Raw genomic sequence first — 20,035 nt, 5'->3', positions numbered from 1 at the left:
TCCCCTATTTTCAGTTTGAGATGCTGTGAATCTTGAGGGTAAAGACTATTTCACATCTCAGCCATTACCTGGCTAAAATAGAAATCCTTCCATCTGCTTGGCCGAGACATGCCGGCACAGTAATGTGTCGCATGAAATAGATTGTCCGGAACCTGACATAAAATCGATCTTGCTTAGGTCATCCATCTACTGCTTCCCGATCTATCTCCCGCCTCTTCCACACTGTCTAGACCTCCTCTTCCCACTTGGTGCTCTTCGATTTTCACCCTTTTGCGCTCACTGCTACATACACCCACCCCCTCATTCCCCATCGTGGCTGCAGGGTGGATGTACCTGCAGAAAAAAAACAGTTCTCAGACTATCAATTACCTCTTCAACAGACACGCAACTGGCCCCCCTCTCAAACAGGTTCTGCAACTCCGCCAACAGAACAACATGCACAAACACGGTTCATGAGCAACACCCACATTTACTTATGAACAACAGGCTGTCCGCGTCACTGCACAATGTACATATATGTATGAAATAGGCAAGGTACAACACACCAAATGTATGTAAATTAAATTAACAACAATACAGATATATGAGCTAAAGCAAATAAATGTGGCTCCAGGCACCATTTGTTTGGGGTTTCTCAATGGATCTAACATGAGCACGAGAGACTAAGAAATAAAAGCAGCTCCTGTCAGGTCAGCAAATGGCAGAGATGTCTTGGTGTCACACTGGGCTGATTTTAGTTTGCGGAGACAGGGAGTTGTCCACATCCCAACTGTGGTGTTGACATGGGTTAGTCTCTTGTAGCCCAAAATGTCAATGTTAATTAGGATCTGATAATCCAGTTGTGTTTGAGGATGCCACAAGTCATTAAGTTACAGTCCTTCCCATCAACATAAAGTCCCAAAATAAAGAATTAAAAAAGGAACGTAATTGCAGAAGTAAGAAACAACTGTAAATATAGGGGCTTTCACACCATGGAAATGTTTCATAGATCCTATAACAATTAGCGGAAGTACTCGCTTCAGATACTGGAAACGATTTTAGTTCCAGGAACGCCATTTGGGAGGAGTAAATTAGCTCAGAGTAGGGTCTATCCCAGCACAATAGGAACTACCAGTGGCGTAAGTTTACGTTGACTGCCCGGACACATGTGAAACCCCAAATCCCAAAACTTTTAAAAAGCATAGTAAATACACAGTTTATAGCTTATTTACTCCACAAACTAACACCTTAAACATGGAAAACAGCAATAGATGGACAGCCGCCGAAGTCCAGGCACTTCCAAGCTAAGGAGAAATTCAACGCAACTTTGAAAGGACCAAGTGAAACATGATTATGCATTTAGGCTTAGCTAGCGACATTGGGCACCAACCACACGGCAAACACACTAACACTTATTTTATACCGTTTACTTTCTCTGTATAACAGTTCTATCTAAAAACGTAGTGCTGGGCCGTATGACCGAAAATCCATATCACGGTATTTTTCAAAATTATACCGGTTTCACGAATATGAATACTGCAGTAGATTGAATTAGAATGCCCTATTTTACTCTCATGAGTGAATATTGTAGAAAAAATACACACTAGTGTTAATAATACAGGTTTGCAAGGCAGTTTACACATAGGTGCCAGCAGGAGGCGCTTTAGGAGCAGCAAAAATAGCGGTTTCCCCGGTAACGCCTGTACACAAAGCAGCAACATACATAAACGCTGCTAAAGAAAGATTTAAATCATAATAACAAAGAAACTTTTCTATAGACTGTTAGTTCACTTCAGAAACATTCTTATAAAAATACCGTGCCGCGTTTTGACTTTGAAACAGTACTCATGTTTATTCAACATTGTCAATGCCAACCACAAATAGATTTTCCTAAAGGCTGTGTTGATATTATGAACCAATGTATGGGAAACACTGTTAAATAATTTGGCAACTCAATTATAGATTAACCTATCCATCTTCACAGTCACGCTAAGTAACACATGCATCACTACAGAGTGCAAGGTACCCTCTCAAACAGTGTCGCACAGCACCGCATTTCTATTGTCATTAAAGCGTCATACACTGGTATTGCGGTATATATTAAAAATTCATATAGTAACGAAAATAAACACCGGTATAATAATAGATAGGACTGTTAAACAGATCATAAACTAATGAAGACTGAGGAATGAAGATGGGGGTGTTCTGAACACCATCAAAACAAAAGTCTGCCACGCCTTCAAAATAAAGGTCCTCCACAACAAACAGGGTGGCAGGACATACTGTAAGAGACGGCTTACGACACTTCAGAGTTCCTACTGCCGGAGCGAATGCAAACAGGGTAATAGTCCTAGGGGAAATTTATTTCTTGGGGAACTACCCTGGTGGCTAGTCCCTATAACTACCTGGTGCAGAAGCCTCGTATGACGCCAAAAGATAGTTAACTGTAAATTAAAAGCACTACAAAAGCTACTATTCATAGGTAAAAAATGTAAATGGTCAAAGGTAAAAGCTTTGAATGCTTGTAGCCTTCCTGTAGAGCGTTGGTGCTTGCAACACCAAGGTCATGGGTTTGATTCCCAGGGAAAGCAAGAACTTATAAGAATGTAAATGTGTCTTTAGATAAAGTGTCTGCCAAATGCATAAATGCAATTTAATGCCAAGTCGTGAGCTTAGAATTATAAGGTTCTATCTCCACTTTTGGTCAAAATTGAGTTTTTGACATAATCTGATCCATTAGGTGTTTATTAATGCCTGTGTGGTGTTATTTTTGTAAAAAAAAAGATTAATAGATAAAGCTATAATAGAAGATTATACTACATAACAGTTTTGCCAGCTGGGATGTAAAAACTTTGATGCTCAATATCTCAGAACTAACCGAAACGGAGATAGAACCTTATAATTCTAAGCTCACGAAGTCTAACTCTGATATGTAGCATGCTTTAGTGTTGGGTGATAAGCTCCATATTTAATTTTTTACTTTGTTTTATTATCGCGGGAACTGAGAATATTACTCTATCATTTGGCGATCAAAGAAGAAGATAAACATCACACTGCATAGAAAATTTTTCACATAAAAGCCGAGCACGTGGATCACACACACAATACAATTGTGATGAATCTACCACAGTGCTGATAATGATACATCAACTAACTTAATTTACTGGCTTCATATTTCTATGGTGTAGAATGTATTAATTTTTTTTCCATCAGCGATATCTCCAACTATTGTCGATAGAATGTTTGCTCCCCCTTTTACATGATAGTCGCATTCCTCACAATCCCCATCTACTCAAGCTTGCAATTGAAACTAGCCAAATCACTTTAATTTAGTAGGACAGTGGCCTCTCCATCAGCAGGAAGACTTAAATGGAAACAAACTAAGGATTAGCAATCCCATTAGCAAGCCGAGTCCATCCACTGGTTTTTGAGAGAGGGATGTTTTAGCGAAGATAAGATTCATGGGGGGCACTGAGCTGAAAACACAACAATACTGTTCATCATGAATTGCATTGTGGGGGAACCCAGTTATTAATCCTCTCCAGTACATTCATCCAGTGCACGCCATCTGTCGGGTATGGCACCTTTGCACAAAACGCACTACTAAATTATAAAACAATGTTGCATTCCTGGAAGCACAGTTTGTTTGTTAAGGTAAACGTTGTGATGTTTTTGTTGTCGGATGTCGTTGCCTCAATATATAATTCACACAGAGATACCAGGGAAAAAAAAAAGACATCATGCTTACAAAATGAATTCATTCTCATTCGCATATCCAAAACAAGTCATCACATTCTGGGGATCTTGCTGTGTAAAGCATTCTGGGGCGGGGAAGAGGATGACTAAAGCAGGGGAAAGAGCCACTCATCACGAAAACTAATGCTGTTGTTACCTAATGACATTGCTGTTGCACGGCGGGGTAGGGGGGGGGGATTCAATTGTCTAGCAAAGAAATTAAATGGTTTCTCGTTCGCAAACAGAGTCATACACCTTAAAGGTAATATAAAGCAAATGAACAAACAGCTCTGACAGGTATTATCCTCACGCTATTATTGGTTGTGGCTCGCAAGGTGTGTGTGAGCTTCGGCCAGTGTTGTCTATACCTGTAATAAATGGGGCAGGTCTTGAAAAGACTTCAGAAAATTCTGTTCGACAAACCTCCTAAAGGCTTTGCCTTATACAAAGAAGAGACTCATTGCATCAGTTTGTGAAGGCTGCCATTTGTCATTATATATTTCCATATAATCCATTCAGACCTAATTTTTCAATTGTAACTTTGGGGTGACATGTAATTGCAAACTTTAAATAAGAGGTTTGAGTGGATGGTAAGTGGATTCTCAAGTAAGGTAAAGACCAGTGAATATCCCAGACAGACTACTTATTACAAACATTTACAGTCCACCAAATGGAGGTTGTTTCAATCAGCAGATCCATAACAAGATGATTTAGGAGTGAAATGAGTTCCTGTGTATGCAGGGTAATGTCCTCTTTAATAAAGAGGATTTGTGCGGTTGTTCCAGATCTATCTCTCACGCTATTAAATGTGTCATAAAATTTAATTTGTACCCTTAATAGCAGATTTGACTTTTGCTGTTTGGATGAATATTAACAGGCGTGAAATACGGATATTTGAGTGGTGAGCACTCAAAGTTAGAGATGCATGTTTGTGAATGCTAATTACAGCAAGGCTCTCAGAGAGAAATGATTTGAAAAAAAGAGGTAATCACACCCTATTCAATGAAGTGCCGATGACAAAAATAGGAGCTTTGCTTAAACAAAAGACACGTTTGAACAAAACATTTGTTGAGCGATCGATAAGAACTTGTATTGCTCTTCATCTGAGAGTGTATGGCTAATCACCAAACAATGAGGCCAGTGTTACTACAACTGAGATGTTTTTCACAGGCAAACGCAGCCCTCGGATCACACAGGCACCGTTCCAGCACTGTCCGAACACATCACTGGAGCAAAACTGCACCCTGCCAGCGACGCTGAGCAATAATGTACGACAGGGCTCAATAATAAAGACGGCCCGCTGGCCAGAGGACAGTGAGAGAGCACCTCGGGCCAGTAGACGAAATAGTCAATGGCTCTGTCGGCTTACTATTTGACATTTGATGTGATTATTCTCATTTTTTTAAATCACACTAAAAATGTAAAATGATTAATTTATGATATTAATGCCTAAACTCAATTTTGGGTCAAATATGGACAAACTCAAACATTGGGTTAAAAATGTAATTTAAAAATGTAACCTGGCATAAACTGTAACTTGTAACTTGGCGCATAAAGTTAAATAAAATAAAATTGTTGGCCAGTGAAAATGTTGGCAAAAATATTCTTATTGTTGAGCCCTGTATGGGGCCTCATTTCCCTGAGATTCACTGAATGACTATGTCGTCATCAAGCACTAGACTTTCTCTAACCATAAAGGAGAGAAATTAAACACTTAAGTGTACATTAAGACATAAGAAAGAAAAAAAATGGTGAGGAATTCCTTTAAATTTATGCCAGATTTTACCCACCACACGTATTTAGCCTACTGTATATAAACCAGGTAATGAGGGAGAATATTTCAAATGTCACTCATCTGGAAAAACAGGTTTACATTATTTATTTTAGGTTACAGTGATATCAAGGATGAATACATTTAATTACACCAAATTATCATTCTGAATTCCTACACTTTACTCACAAATTCAGACAACAAAGTAGCACTGAAACTATTTCAACATAATTAGACATTCCAGCGGGACCAGCAAATTAATTCACTCCGCTACATAAATAAAGCAAACAATGATATTTATGTTATTACACATATTCCTTCACCCAAAACGTAAACTGGCCACTTCAGAAAACCCCTAAAACACAATGTTTGTTGAGACCTTCGCTCTTTGCCGTGATCCCACACTCTACTGAGAAGAGCAGCTGGCGACACTACTGTGACGGAGTTGTAAAAGAAGAATTTCAGGTCACCAGCCTGTATGTGGGAGGTCAAGAGTGACAGACGAGGGGGTCGGTCACTACAGATAAGACCAAAAGATCGCGTTGGGCTCCCGTTTTCTATTTTTTACTCTATGCAAAGGTAGATGCAAAGATCAGAGTGGTTTTGATTCGAAAAACTTTGCCTTTAAAAAGCTTTCATCAGACTCTGTTCTCCAACCCCCGTCCCGTTTAAGAGTTGCAAGTCTGTGCCGGTAAATGATTAACAAGCGCATGAGAGAGTAATGGTTCAAATTTTGCACAACTTTGAGAGAGCAACTCTCGGTTCTCTGAGGCACAGCCCCAGGAGGTTTCAGCTTTTCATGCTAAACAAAGCAAGACAGACGTGCTATCTTTACACTCCACTTTTAGAAAACTAAGAGAGAAAGAAGCAACTGGATGATCCCTTTTCCCAGATAAAGCAGCACCTACAGTTAAGCAAGGAATCTATTGTGCAACCCTCACTTTGCTAGTTGTATTGAGCTACCCTACATGTCAAATGCACATTAATTTCACCGGGATACATTAAAAAAGCATTCATAAAATATATCTCAAGCAGACACAAGGCAATTTCCATCCATCGACAATAACATCTGGAGTTATGAGGGAGACAGCAGTTTCAACAAAGTTGCAACTAACAACAAAGCCTATACTTTTCTTCTGTCACCTTTAATCAATGGTGTAGTCTCTCCTGAGTTGGAAAAGAAAAGAAAAAAACCTATCCGGGCCAGAAACCATCCAGAAAGCCAAGACAGGATCATGCCGGGAGATAAAGACAACTGGAAAAACGGGTTCTTTGGCCTAAGACTTCATGTGGTCTCACAGCGGGGTCTCTCACGTTATATCAGTGGTAGCTAGGGGACACTCGACGGCTCTCTATTCACAGTCCCCTGATAAAAAGAAAGGCAAAGAAGGGCTCTCACCAGACAGGGGCAATGTGCCAAAGAGGTAGCCAATAGAACCAGAATAAAAGTATTGTTTTGGTTTAACAAGTGACAATAAAAGGACAAAAGAGACAGAAAAAGTCCTCTGGGAGGAGCTGAAGAAAACCTACGCAATAGTGAAAGGACAAAGTTAAGGAATAACTTATTTTTGGCCAGTAGCCTATATTTAATTTTAGAGAAGAAAAGTGATCATTTTACGTTTTATTCATTACATTTGAATAGTTTTATTATAGAGAAGCAAAAGCAGCACAACATAACTTAGATTACAGTAAGCTTTATTGTAACTTACCCATAACACTACGAAATAAAAAAAAAAAAATCCACAGGATATGTGAGAAATAGTAATCCTCTACTTAAATCCTGAAAGCTTTCTTCTTCCCTTGACTGTTGTTCCCAAGAGAGTAAGCACCACAATATTCAAATCCGTACACGCGTATCATCCAGGTGGGGAGATCCTTGTTAATGGCTTCAAGTTGAACAAACCAACACAGAGCTATTTTTTCCCTTGCTATTCAATCCAGTAAGTGTATAACTGACGTCAGACGGGTCCTGTCTTTATCCACAGTTCATAAATGTTAACATGTTTCAGTAGTTTCCCCAGTGGTGTGGTAAACTCTTGCTGATTGTGGAGAGAGTTGATTGCAGTCCTTCCTGAGGGAAGCTTCTTCACACTGTGAGCCGGGAGCGAGCGTCAGTCTGGGTGGAGCCAGTGTGATGTCAGAACAGGGGCTCTCCAGTACTCTCACAAGGGTTGTTTTCAACCACCTGTGTGCAAAGGTTGTACGTGCTAGCCTGTGTGCTCTCTGACGCATCAGGAACCTTGCTGGGATGTAAACGTTAATGATTCATCACATTATGAGGGGAAATCATTATTTGATTTAATGTCATGTGGTGAGATTTTGGATATAATATGGTTTATCTGAACTTTAAACTGTGTCAGCAGTTTAACAGTGAAAGAAAGAAAGAAAGAAAGAAAGAAAGAAAGAAAGAAAGAAAGAAAGAAAGAAAGAAAGAAAGAAAGAAAGAAAGAAAAACAGCAATATTGAATGAAAATTAAAAAAATCTAAAGAGAAGAACAGAAGCAGCAAATTAATAAATGAAAAAAGAAAGGACAAAAGAGTGAAACAAAAGAAAGAAAGGGACAGAAAGAAATGGTGACAGGAGAAAACAAAACAAAAAAATAAAGAACAAAAAAGGACAAATGAGCAAAAAAACAAACACCCAAACAAAGATTGAAATGTTGAAAGAAAGAACAATTGGACGAAAAGAACAAACAACCAAAACAATGTAATCTAAAGAACAATCTAACAAAAAAAACAACAGAAAAGAAAGAGAGGGCAAAAGAAAGGGCAACAGAAAGAAAAGAAAGAAAAGAAAGAAAGAAAGAAAGAAAGAAAGAAAGAGCGAAAGAAAGAAAGAAAGAAAAAAAGAGTGAAAGAAAGAAAGAAAGAAAGAAAGAAAGAAAGAAAGAAAGAAAGAAAGAAAGAAAAAAAGAGTGAAAGAAAGAAAGAAAGAAAAGCGAAAGAAACGGCGAAAGAAAGAAAGTGCAAAAAAGTGCGAAAGTGTGAAAAAAAGTGTGAAAAAAAGTGCAAAACTGTGAAAGAAAGTGCAAAAGAAAGAAAGTGCGAAAGAAAGTGCAAAAGAGAGTGCGAAAGAAAGAAAGAAAGAAAGAAAGAAAGAAAGAAAGAAAGAAAGAAAGAAAGAAAGAAAGAAAGAAAGAAAGAAAGAAAGAAAGAAAGAAAGAAGAGCGAAAGGGCGAAAGAAAGAATGGGCGAAAGAAAGGGTGAAAGAAAGGGCGAAAGAAAGAAAGAAAGTGCGAGAAAGAAAGAAAGAAAGAAAGAAAGAAGAGCGAAAGGGAGAAAGAAAGAAAGGGTGAGAAAGAAAGAAAGGGTGAGAAAGAAAGAAAGAAAGGGTGAGAAAGAAAGAAAGAAAGGGTGAGAAAGAAAGAAAGAAAGGGTGAGAAAGAAAGAAAGAAAGGGTGAGAAAGAAAGAAAGAAAGAAAGAAAGAAAGAAAGAAAGAAAGAAAGAAAGAAAGAAAGAAAGAAAGAAAGAAAGAAAGAAAGAAAGAAAGAAAGAAAGAAAGAATGGGCAAAAGAGAGTGCGAAAGAAAGTGCGAAAGAAAGAAAGAAAGTGCGAGAAAGAAAGAAAGAAAGAAGAGCGAAAGGGCGAAAGAAAGAAAGAATGAAAGAAAGAACTCATAACAAAGGTTGTTTACACTTTATTCTAGAAGTAGAATGGTTATAGTATTAAACCTGTGTGTTTCCAGGACAGAAAATTCCTTTAATGTCCTAATCTGACACAGTGACGCCTATTAGATTACAGTGAACCTCAGTGGAACATGTTTAATCTCTGTTCATAATGCAGCACTAAAACATCATATGATGAAACACGAGAAACATCCTATGCACTCTATTGTCTAATCTAATTTACCACACAATGTTAACAAATGACACGGAGGTCGGGCTACGAATAATCATTATCCATCACTTTAAGTACTAGTTTATAATATTCTAAATCCGCCATCTATTCGTATCCCACATACTTGTTTTCATTCCCCAGATAATTATATTAATGCACAACATTTGTGCATGTAGATTAAATATTGACTTGACGTAATCAATAATACAATTTCCAATCATTCAAAATGAATGTATCTAGTGTAAAGCCTACATTCTTCATCATTCCGTTAGTCATCAAACCTGTCTAACTTACTTTTATTCCGACTTCTTGTATAGAGAAAAAAAGCCTTTATCTTAAAAATATGTTTTTTTCTTTTCAATTCTGCTTCTCGTCACTTGAACAATATCTAGTGATGAGAAACCAGGACAAGCTATTGCTCTGAGAGTTGCAGGCTCCTCTGTATGAAAGACGTTGTGAACATTAGAGACTGCTTTCTAGGGCATAATTACACTTATATCCACAATGGTCCCTCAGCTGAGCATCCTCCAGAGAAAACCCAGCCAAACTGTGTATGTGTGTGTGTATATGTCGGGAAGACGAGCTAAAGGATTCATCCATCCTAGTGCTGTTGAAGAGGTTAGAGGGCAGACATTGGGGTGACCAGAGAAAGAGGTCATGTGTCGCCACACCTGTTGCCCTTCCTGACCCACTTTCTCGGGGGGTTTTCAACCATCACATGCCAAGATTGAAAATAGCCCGCGGGCTACAGCCTTGCCTCGTGAGCCGCTACTTTTGGCGGACGACCGTTTGAAACAGCTTTAGCTTTTACGTTGAAGTCGTTAGCACAGACAGAGAGCATAGCACAGCTGTCAATTACTCAATACCCACCAGAGCCCTCCCTGTAATTTAAATCAATTTACTGACAACTTAACCACAATTCAAGCGTTCTGGTGGGTTACTCTACCAACAGGGAAACACAATTGTGCTTTTTTGAGATACAAGGCTTTGAGAACCTTTCCAGTGATCATTGCCCAGCTCTATTTTACACACTGGTAAATAGTTCTGATGAAACAAAGTAGCCTACTAAACAACAAAACAAACCCCGTATTCATGGGGATTCATGAACTACACTGAACAATGATTATCTAACCTTTAGGCTGCTAGGCGTGACTACTTCCACACTGTCATACCGTCACGAAAGTTTGGACTAGATTGCGAAGGCCTAGGAATTTGGGACAGGGACTAAGATGCTGCATCCCAATTCGTCTACTTATACTACGCCCTAAAAGTACAGTATGTAGTCTTTTTGTGAAGAAAAAGTACATACTTTTGAGTGTGTAGTAAAAGAGCAGGCAAGCTTTGGGACATAATACTTCGTCATCTTTAACGGACAGCTCTGTCGCGTGCATCCTATCACTGTAAACAAACTTGTTAATCATCTCGTCACAGTTAAAATCCTCCATTTAATCTAATTTTATTTCTTACCGTTTCGGAGAGAAATGTTGTCGCACGTTGCGGAGACTCTCCGAATGTGTTTGCAATTTGAATGTAATGATGCACTCAAAAGTTAATAACTAAACGTATCTTTACAAAAGTTATAATAATATAATAACGTAGCCAACATTGAATAAATATATTTTCGGTTAGATACTAATAATTAAACACCTTTATCTAAACCTCTCTAGATAACTGTCGGATTTGCGTGTCCTCCATGTCTGTAGTTTTTTTTTTAAACACTTTTCAATTGTGTTTGTAGTTCTAACCGAATGCTCGTCCAGCACGCGATGGGTTGTGGGCAATATCAGCCGTTAGAGTGTGCGTCGATCTGCACTTCGGATTCTGACCGGATATAGCAGACCATCCTGGTCTCTATAAAACACTCATTTCAACATACTACGATTTGGGACGTACTAATTCTATTTTCGAATACTATTTAGGACAAATAGTATGTGAATTGGGACGCAGCGAGAGTGTTGAACTTTCTACTCCTTTGTCCTTTTCTTCTGCAAACCAGAATGTTAGCACATCTCAAAGGTTTGTTTGAGCTGCGCCCTCTACTGTACAGGAATATTCCATTTCCTTCAGATTCAAATCACTTTTAGCGTGGAAAGGCCTTTACATTTTCCTATTTTCCTATTAAAAAAACAAACAAGCAAGCCCAGTCAATGTGAGAAAAGGTAATTACTTCCATAAAAACTAGGCAACTATCGCAATTAAGTTACTTTTTTTAAAAACTGTTCGCAATATTGTAATGCATTACATTTTCCCAACTTTCCCCAAAATTTGTATTCGTCATAGTCGCATTTATACTGGAACATTATGCCTCGAATCAAAATGTGAGTATCATCTGTTGTAGAGTGATTGTTTACAGTTACGCTGTACACTAAAGTATAATGTAATAACAAAATTTGCATGTCCTATTTGTACAAGCATAATTTGTGTGTATGATGAAATCAAAGGCAATTGTAAGCCCGGTAATTTGCATTTGTGTGTACAAGAATATGCAATGTCTGCCGAATTTAAAATGGAAAAAGCAAGTACCATTTGACATTACATTTTTAATGTCCCAACAGGTTTGACCCTGCCGTACTGAAAGAAAAGCAAGAGCAATGCTCCCGTTAGCCATTTCACCTTCTTATCACCGTACTTCCACCCTGCCAAAACTCAAAGGAAAATGCAAGCCTGTCAATTGGTCCTTGTAGGTGGGATTTTTTAGAGTAAGGGGGAAGTGACAGTCCAGAATAATTTGCAACTCATATTTTAAGAAGCACTATGTCTGTCTATCTAGACACTAGATATTCTCAGTATATGAAAGATCTAACATCTTTGTCCATCATATATAAGATTCTCATTAAAAGCATTTCATTCTTCAAGTCACTAGTTTGAGAAAATGACATTTTTGCCTGGTCAAGTAGGCCTAGTATATAAAGCATTTGGGGGTTGAATTTGCCGGTATTCCGGACACACGAAGATATATATATTTACATACATCTGTGTCATCTTTGCCTCCTCCTCTTTCAATTCCGACCAACCCTGTTTCCACTTTCCAGAGTTATTAATTTCAAAGAAATCAACTCAAAGAGTTTCTAACGTACACCAATGACTGTTCAGAAAATGGCGAGGGGAAGGTTTTCCGGCAAGACAAAAGGAAGAGGGGAGAACACCTCGGTAGAGAACGGCTCTTAAAACATGATCACCCACCAGAAAATGCCAAAAAAAAAAAAAAAATTCTTACGGTTTTATAAAATAATTATGAGTTAAAATTTGCAAATATTTGTACTTTAAGGGAATTTAAAAAATATTTCAAATTCTTAAATATAACGTTAACGTTGGAATATAATACTCACACGAGCAATTGTCGATTAAAAGAGTGTATAGACACTTAAACAACAAAGTTACAAGGATTAATATACGTATTTTACCAACTTATAGTTGTAAAAATGTATTTGTTTTATATTAGAAATGACTCCTTAACTCCAAAACACAGCGAGTAGAAATTGTCAGCCGTCCGGAACACCGTGAGTCCTCAGGGTAATCCGGACACTCCATCTTCCAGCAGTTTTTTTTTTTAAGATGTCTCCAAAACACTTATTCCAAAATGTGTCAATCAAACTTTGGAACGTGTGGAAGGCATGTCCCCAGAGACAGACGAGCCAATCAGGTTCATCTTTCCGCGGATTGATATCTTACAGGACATTTTACTGTGAAAAGTGTCCGGAATACAGTGAGTCTACGTCACCATTACTGTGATAAATTTGTTTTTACTCATACTGTGAGTAGAGTGAATTTTGCTATATTGACTCATCTCCTAATGCAATATTTGTATTAATCTAGTCACTATGGTTACAGATCAGGTCTAGTCTGATTTCCTGTTAAAGCTACACCATGTAACTCTTTTAGTTTATTCTTAGCTAAAAACACATATGTGCTCATTAATGTATATTTTCTTCGTTCAAGTAATAAAGTATTCTCATATACCATTGAAAATACATATGGGTAAGGGGTTCTAATGTCGTTCGCCATGTTGCCCCTCCATCTTGAAAGTACATTAGCCAAAGAGGGACATACCCGTTAGTTCAAGCTTCGCCTTTTGCGTTTACATTTGAGTTAACACTCATGGACGAGGTCGAACTGGAAGCCATGTTAATCTTGGACTACATTAGCCACCGTAGGAGTTAAAATGAAATCAGAATTGAGAGGAACAGACACTAATATTCACTGGATGGTCATATCACACAGTGTAGTGTTAAAGTGAAGCAATCCTGTAAAGGTTGCAGGGCAGATTTACCTTCTTGTTTAAATTCATTCCCCTTTCTCAGGGCCTCAGGTGTAAACAACAGTTGGGAAGCACCTGTTTAAGCGCGCACAGCTGTGAGACGGCTGCACGTGCAGCGACTGAATCCACAGAGGTTCAGTGTGATGAGGAGATTAAACCCACCTCCTCCACTCTGTATGCAGAGTGCTCCATCAATATCGAACCCCTCTACATTGTCCCATTACATCTGAATGCAGATACGGGGTCTTAGGGCGGGAATGCCACTCACTCTCTGGGCGGTTAAAGATAATGGAACTTCAAGCAGAGCGAAATGGACTGACGTACTTACTGACAAGAGGTGAGAAAGAAAAAAAAAAAAAAGCACACAGAAGATAAGACTGTGCTTGGTAAACTGACCTTGTGTGTGTTTTTGTGTGTTCGAGTAAGTAGGAGAGGCACATGGAGTTCAGCAAGGCCACCTTCAGTACTTGAAATTCTGTGCACTTGTGATGTTGCTATAATGCTGGTGTGAAAAAAAAATGCAGATGGATATGCAGACGAACAACTCGTACTGTTTCAACTGATATTCCGATATTCTATAATTAAATGTAGGCAAGGAGATGCTTGTTATTGAGAGTAATCTAGCAAAATAATAAATCAGAATCTAACTCATTCTATGCTCGTTATCCATTATGTTAATTTGATATCATATAAACCATTGCAGTTTCACCAGCAATACATCTAATTCATCATCATCATATTTCAAATGCTACAGCTCCACCAATCACGTTAGGGCATCCAACGGCAGTGCTACAGGGCTACTAGCGATAAAACTGCAGTCAGAGCGAACACAATATAAGAGAGCCGAACTACAACGCTGTTTTCCATTGCTATTAAAAAATTATAAACAACTCACATTCTTTATTACATTAATCCGGACATCTCACGGGCCACATTCTCTGAGGGGAGAAGCAGAGCGTGCCGCTGAATGTGGCAGACAAATCATTTTTATCTGGGACCCCGGCGGGTATTGACAAACCAGGGATGCATTTAGATAGCCCAATTAAAATGAGGAAATGAACCGACATCAGGCACTTTGAAAACGCTGCAGCCCTCTCGTCCTCCGACTCTTCAAAGGCCAGACTCGCCACGAAGAGCGACGAGGGGGGAGAGAGAGGTGGTGCGGGGGGCTTCAAAGGGAAGAAATTCTCCTCCACGGACGAGCAACTGGAGGCAGAAGCGAACCAAAGAGCAGAAACCCGAGGCAAGGCAGAGCTTTTCAGATCGACTGCACGGCAGGACTCAGCGCCGCTAACATTAAAATAGGGGCACTGTCAAAGTTCAGTTAACTGTAACGTTAATGTGTCATTACGGCACACATTTGCATAAGCTAGCATTTCAAACCTGAATACAGAATTGCTTCAGAATTCAGAAATATAGGATTGACTAGAAATGGGCGATACAAACAAAAGTCATTTTTTTCACTACAATAGCATCACAAATAACTTAATATTTTACATGCAGAAATGTCGATATTAATCTGGTATATATTTTGAGCTAACTTTGAGTGACATTAAACAATAGCAGCCCTGACGTATCACTACCAAAAATACATTTCCAATAGTCATTATCAAACATTATTAGCAGCTCTGAAAAATATTAGCATTTTAATAACTACGACATTTATCAACTATTTATGCTATTTAAAGGGATAGTTCACTTTGAAATTAATTTTTGGTATGTTTTAGCTTACCTCAAGGGCACCCAAGATGTTGGCGCCTTTGTTTCCGCAGTATTTTCAATTTTGATATTTTTAGGTCAAACCGTTCTTGTCTGTCAGTCATATAATGGAGGTCTATGGTCACCACCTCAAAGAGCATGCACAGAGAAGTGTAAGTACTAGGGCTGGGTATTGAGACAAATTTCACAATTCGATTCGATTTCGATTCACAAGCTTGCAATTCGATTCGATTTCGATTCGATTCAATATCGATTATTTTGGATATCAGTTACAATAAATGGCATTTTTTCTCAAGAGAATCAAATCTCTTAAATGCTGTAAACTATGGTCTATTTCTAGTTGTAGCCTACTAGGCTTCATTAGCCTAATATGAAGGTAATAATTAACTGTTTTGTAGCTATACAAACACTTAAATGACACTTTTATTTATTTTTATAAGAAGATTATAAATATAAACATTTAAATGGTGGCTGTTAGGGGTGTGCAAAAAAATCGATTCACATTTGAATCGCGATTCAATCTTTACCGATTCAGAATCGATTCATAGAATTCCAAAAATCGATTCATAGGCTATATTTTTTTAATGGCGTGCAGGGGCGGAGTGGCAATCGGGTAAGTCGGGACTTTTACCGGTGGTCCGGTAGTGTTTCTATGGTTTCGAGGCTGCGAGGGCCGGTCTGATAAATAGTCATTGCAAGTTCTTGCCGCCCGCTGGTCAAACTGTGCAGCCACTCTGCTCAACCCGTAAATAAATGCATCGATCCGCAGATCTGTTTGAGTTCTGTAGATCTTTTGCCAAGCGTGTCAGAGGTGACGGGTTCTAAACCGCACTCGTATAGTTTTTCTTCTCTCTCATCAAAACCGAATATGTTCATCACGTTTGTGTGTGCATTTTATTTTGTGATTTCACCGGAGTCTCCACAACGGCGATAGATTGAAGCGCGCGTCCGAGAGAAGACTGCGTGAGCCACAGAGAACACTGTATCCATGACACTGATTGCAGCGGACACGAGCGCTCAGCTTGATTTAAAAAACAACAGGTCTCTTATTTAATAGCGAACTAAATGAATGCTCTGCTAGTTAACTGGAGATACCCGCAAATTACGCGCCTATGAACGACTTCACTGGATGTAAACAAATCAATCTAACCATAGATGTTACCAGTATAGCGGTGGCTTTTTTTAAATCTATTTAAAATATTTTCGCAAGGGTTCTATGAAATTAGTATATATTTTTAGGAAGTTCAATGTGCCCAGTCGAGTTCACATTTCAACAGTCAACCTGGTAGCTGAAGTAGGCCTACCACATTTAGCATAATTGTTTGTTTGATCTGACTATAGCACTTTAAAGCTAAATGTAAAAGCTTTTTATTTAAGTTTTATGGTAACACTTTACAATAAGGTTCGTTAGTTAACATTAGTTAACTACATTAGTTAATATGAACTAATAATGAATAGCACATATACAGCATTTGTTAATCTTTGTTAATGTTATTTTCAACATTTACTAATACTTGATTAAAATCTTGTTAACATTAGTTAATGCACCCTGAACTAACATGAACAAACAATGAACAGCTGTATTTTCATGAACTAACATTAACAAAGATGAACAAATGCAGTAACAAATGTATTGCTCATGGTTAGTGCATGTTAGTAAATACATTAACTAATGTTAAATAATGAACCTTATTGTAAAGTGTTACCAGTTTTATTTTAAACTTGAATTAAATGTATTTAAAAGCTGGCCAAAGCTTGGCACTTCGCACTTTTTAGTTGCAAAAGTTTTTATTTTTGTATGAAGACATATAAAGTAATATCAAACTTTTCTTTTAAATTACATCTACTGCTGCAATCAATCACATAGGAAAAAGTAAACTACATTTATGTAGACCTGCGAATCGTTTTTTGAATCGAGAATCGTTTTTGAATCGAAAATCGATTTTGAATCGAATCTCGAGACAAAAAATCGGTATCGAATCGAATCGTGACATTTTCTGAATCGTGCACCCCTAGTGGCTGTCATAAAAACTTGCCAGATTTATTCAAATATGCATTAAATATTGAAGAACACTAACGAGTGTGGACTAACGAGTCTGTTTGTGTGGAGTTTTCTGAGGTAAATATGACGATACATGACAAAGAAAATGGACGTAATTTGAAAATTGAGACTTTTCATATCAATAGTAACAAAGGACAAAGATTATTGCGATTTGTTGGATGCGCGCAGCCGCGATACAATGTCTCATTCATTCAAATGAAACAGGATGACTAATCGATTCTTGAGATTTAAGAATCGATATCGGTTTGTAAAAATGAGAATCGATTAATATCGAGAAATCGATATTTATTACCCAGCCCTAGTAAGTACACACTGATGGCCTAAGACACGAAACGAGCGGTTTGTGTGAGAAAACGAACAGTATTTATCTTGTTTTCGCCTCTTGTAATCACAGTCACGTCCGGTCACTTAATCCTATGTGGCCACATTCACATACATTCCACTTTAGAGTCCTGCGCAGTGATGCTAGAGGACTAAGATCTCTTTTAGGTAGAAACTCCTCTCTGGACTTGCACTATTTGTAGTAATTTGCAGCTTTGGTGCTTCAACAAAGCCTGTAATTGGACACATTTATGTAGCGGCATGCATTGGTGAGCGGATCCATTAGATATTGATTGAAAATAATCATGTATATTTGTGAAATTCATGTAATCAACAGTTAAATATTCTGGACATATTACTATGAAGTGGACTGAAAATATCTGTTTTTTTGTTTTTTGATCAACTGTGCGACCCATTACTCTGTGGATTAGCATCTCCATTTTCTGTTCTTCATGCACCATTTAGATTAACAGGGTAAATTATCCCCCCAAAAATGAATATTCTGCCATTATGAACAGCGAATTAGACACTAAGTGCTCTTCTACAAGAATAATCAGTCCAGAGGGTCAGAAGGTCTCAGAAGTATCGGGATGGCTCTCATGAACAGGCCTGTTTTCACTGAGAGTCACTCCATTTTCTTCTCTGCTCTGATTCTCCTCCACAATACGACACTGCAAACCTTATAGAGCAACAGGCACTCCAGGACCTTCACTCTTTACATGAACAAGAACATTGCAAGTGTATATGCCAAAACATTTAGGCCTACATATTAAGGCTGTCAGTTAAACGTGTTATTAACGGCGTTAACGCAAACCTATTTTAACGGCGTAAAATTAACGGTAACGCCCTAGCAAACTTTGTTTTTTTCACATGCTTTTGCAACAAGACGCGGCATGTGCTGTGCTATGAAACCTATTCATTTCAATGACTTGCGCCACACGAGGACGTTTTGTTGCTTCATCGACCAAAGCGCTAGCCTGGCATGCCAGACCTACATCAAGATGTTAGGTCTGGAAACTCTTCATTGACGGGGCTCAATCCGAGGGGCGGGATAAACGGTTGTCTTTCAAATTCTCTCTGCACGCAATTGGATAGCGCTACAGCCAATCAGAGCAACGAAGAAGGTGACGTACTCCGCGGAGCAAGTTGATATATTAAACTTTTACCGCATCCAGTCCAGCATTATTGAAAATAAGGGAGATTTCCCAGAATCCATCCCCAAAATAAGGGATTTTTTTGTTTTTTACACGACCCACAAACTTTAAAAATAAAACACTAATCATTAAAAGTCAACAGAGTTTAGGCTATAACTAGCCTACATATGTGTGAGAGAGAAAGAGACAGTATGTGTGTGTTTTTGTGTGTATGAGAGAGAAAGAGACAGTGTGTCATTAAAAAAATAATATCATAGAGAATGTTTAAATACTAATATTAGCTTACGAGGGAAACGGAGCCGGAGTAGTGGTGCTTCGGGGTGCTGGGGATGATTCGGGAGAGGTCCGTGCACCTTACCGATCATAGCGCGCACTGACACAGAGTAAAGCCTTTATACTCGACGACACAGCACGAGTGGTCGTTTCGCCACAGCTTTTTTGTAACAGCGCGCGCGGCGCCGGCCACATCCGAGGATGAACGACTTCAAACCGAATATGTCCGAGCTTGCTCTGACCGGCTCAACTCTGTTGTCATTATGTTAAGCCTGCCCGCCGACTCTATACACGATGTGATTGGCCCTAGCAGAGTTGAGTTTTTCCAGCTAAAATGTCTATGGAGAGTTGCTAGACCACACTTTGCTGCAAAATAATTTTTGCTGCCGCTAGGGTGCGTCTAGATTTCTAGGCTACCAAAGCGTTAGACTGGAAACAAAACAACAGGCACGCCGCACACACTTGTTTGGGCTTGCGAGCCGGCCAAATAGTAGGTTAACGTTACGCTTTGAGTGGATGACGAGCGCGAGACACCAAAATGGATGCCAATAAGATTCTGAATGGAAATTTTACTTTTAAAACTTGTCAAATTCCATTGACAGGACCAAAGTGTTTTGTCGTTGTGAACTGAGCTATTATCATCGCAGCACGTCCAGTCTGAAATACCACTTGATGATGGCCAAGCACACACACACACACAAAACTGATGTGACTCCGCCCACTCGTCAATATCAGGACCTCGTCAGTATTTCTTTCACCCTTTTATTGATGGACAGTGTTACATTGTGTGAGAGATTATTTGCTCCAAGTGAGAATGTTAGTGTGACATTAAACACTGTATATGCCAAAAACAAAAAACAATTGCAAAAAGCAAGCTGATCCACTTTTTTATGTTGATAAGAGCATTAAAATGAGAAAAAAAATA

General features: G+C 38.6%; 1 protein-coding gene across 7 annotated transcripts in view; it reads right to left on the bottom strand.

Moving 5' to 3' along the window:
• Positions 1–20,035, bottom strand: part of ptprfb (protein tyrosine phosphatase receptor type Fb) — a 213,093-nt gene that overhangs the window by 140,283 nt on the left and 52,775 nt on the right. The window contains exon 1 of one of the 7 annotated variants that reach the window (XM_039677453.2): positions 7,195–7,588. The exons of the other annotated variants lie outside the window; for them this stretch is intronic. The gene's annotated coding sequence lies outside the window, so the exon portion shown is untranslated. Of the gene's footprint in view, positions 1–7,194; positions 7,589–20,035 lie in introns of those variants that run through there. 7 annotated transcript variants of the gene reach the window in all.

The sequence above is a fragment of the Pimephales promelas genome, chromosome 5 (genome assembly GCF_988280905.1).
Source record: "Pimephales promelas chromosome 5, fPimPro1.hap1.1, whole genome shotgun sequence".
Lineage (NCBI taxonomy): Eukaryota > Metazoa > Chordata > Actinopteri > Cypriniformes > Leuciscidae > Pimephales > Pimephales promelas.
The sequence above is the reverse complement of the archived record's forward strand: the minus strand, read 5'-3'. Positions and strand labels throughout refer to the sequence as shown.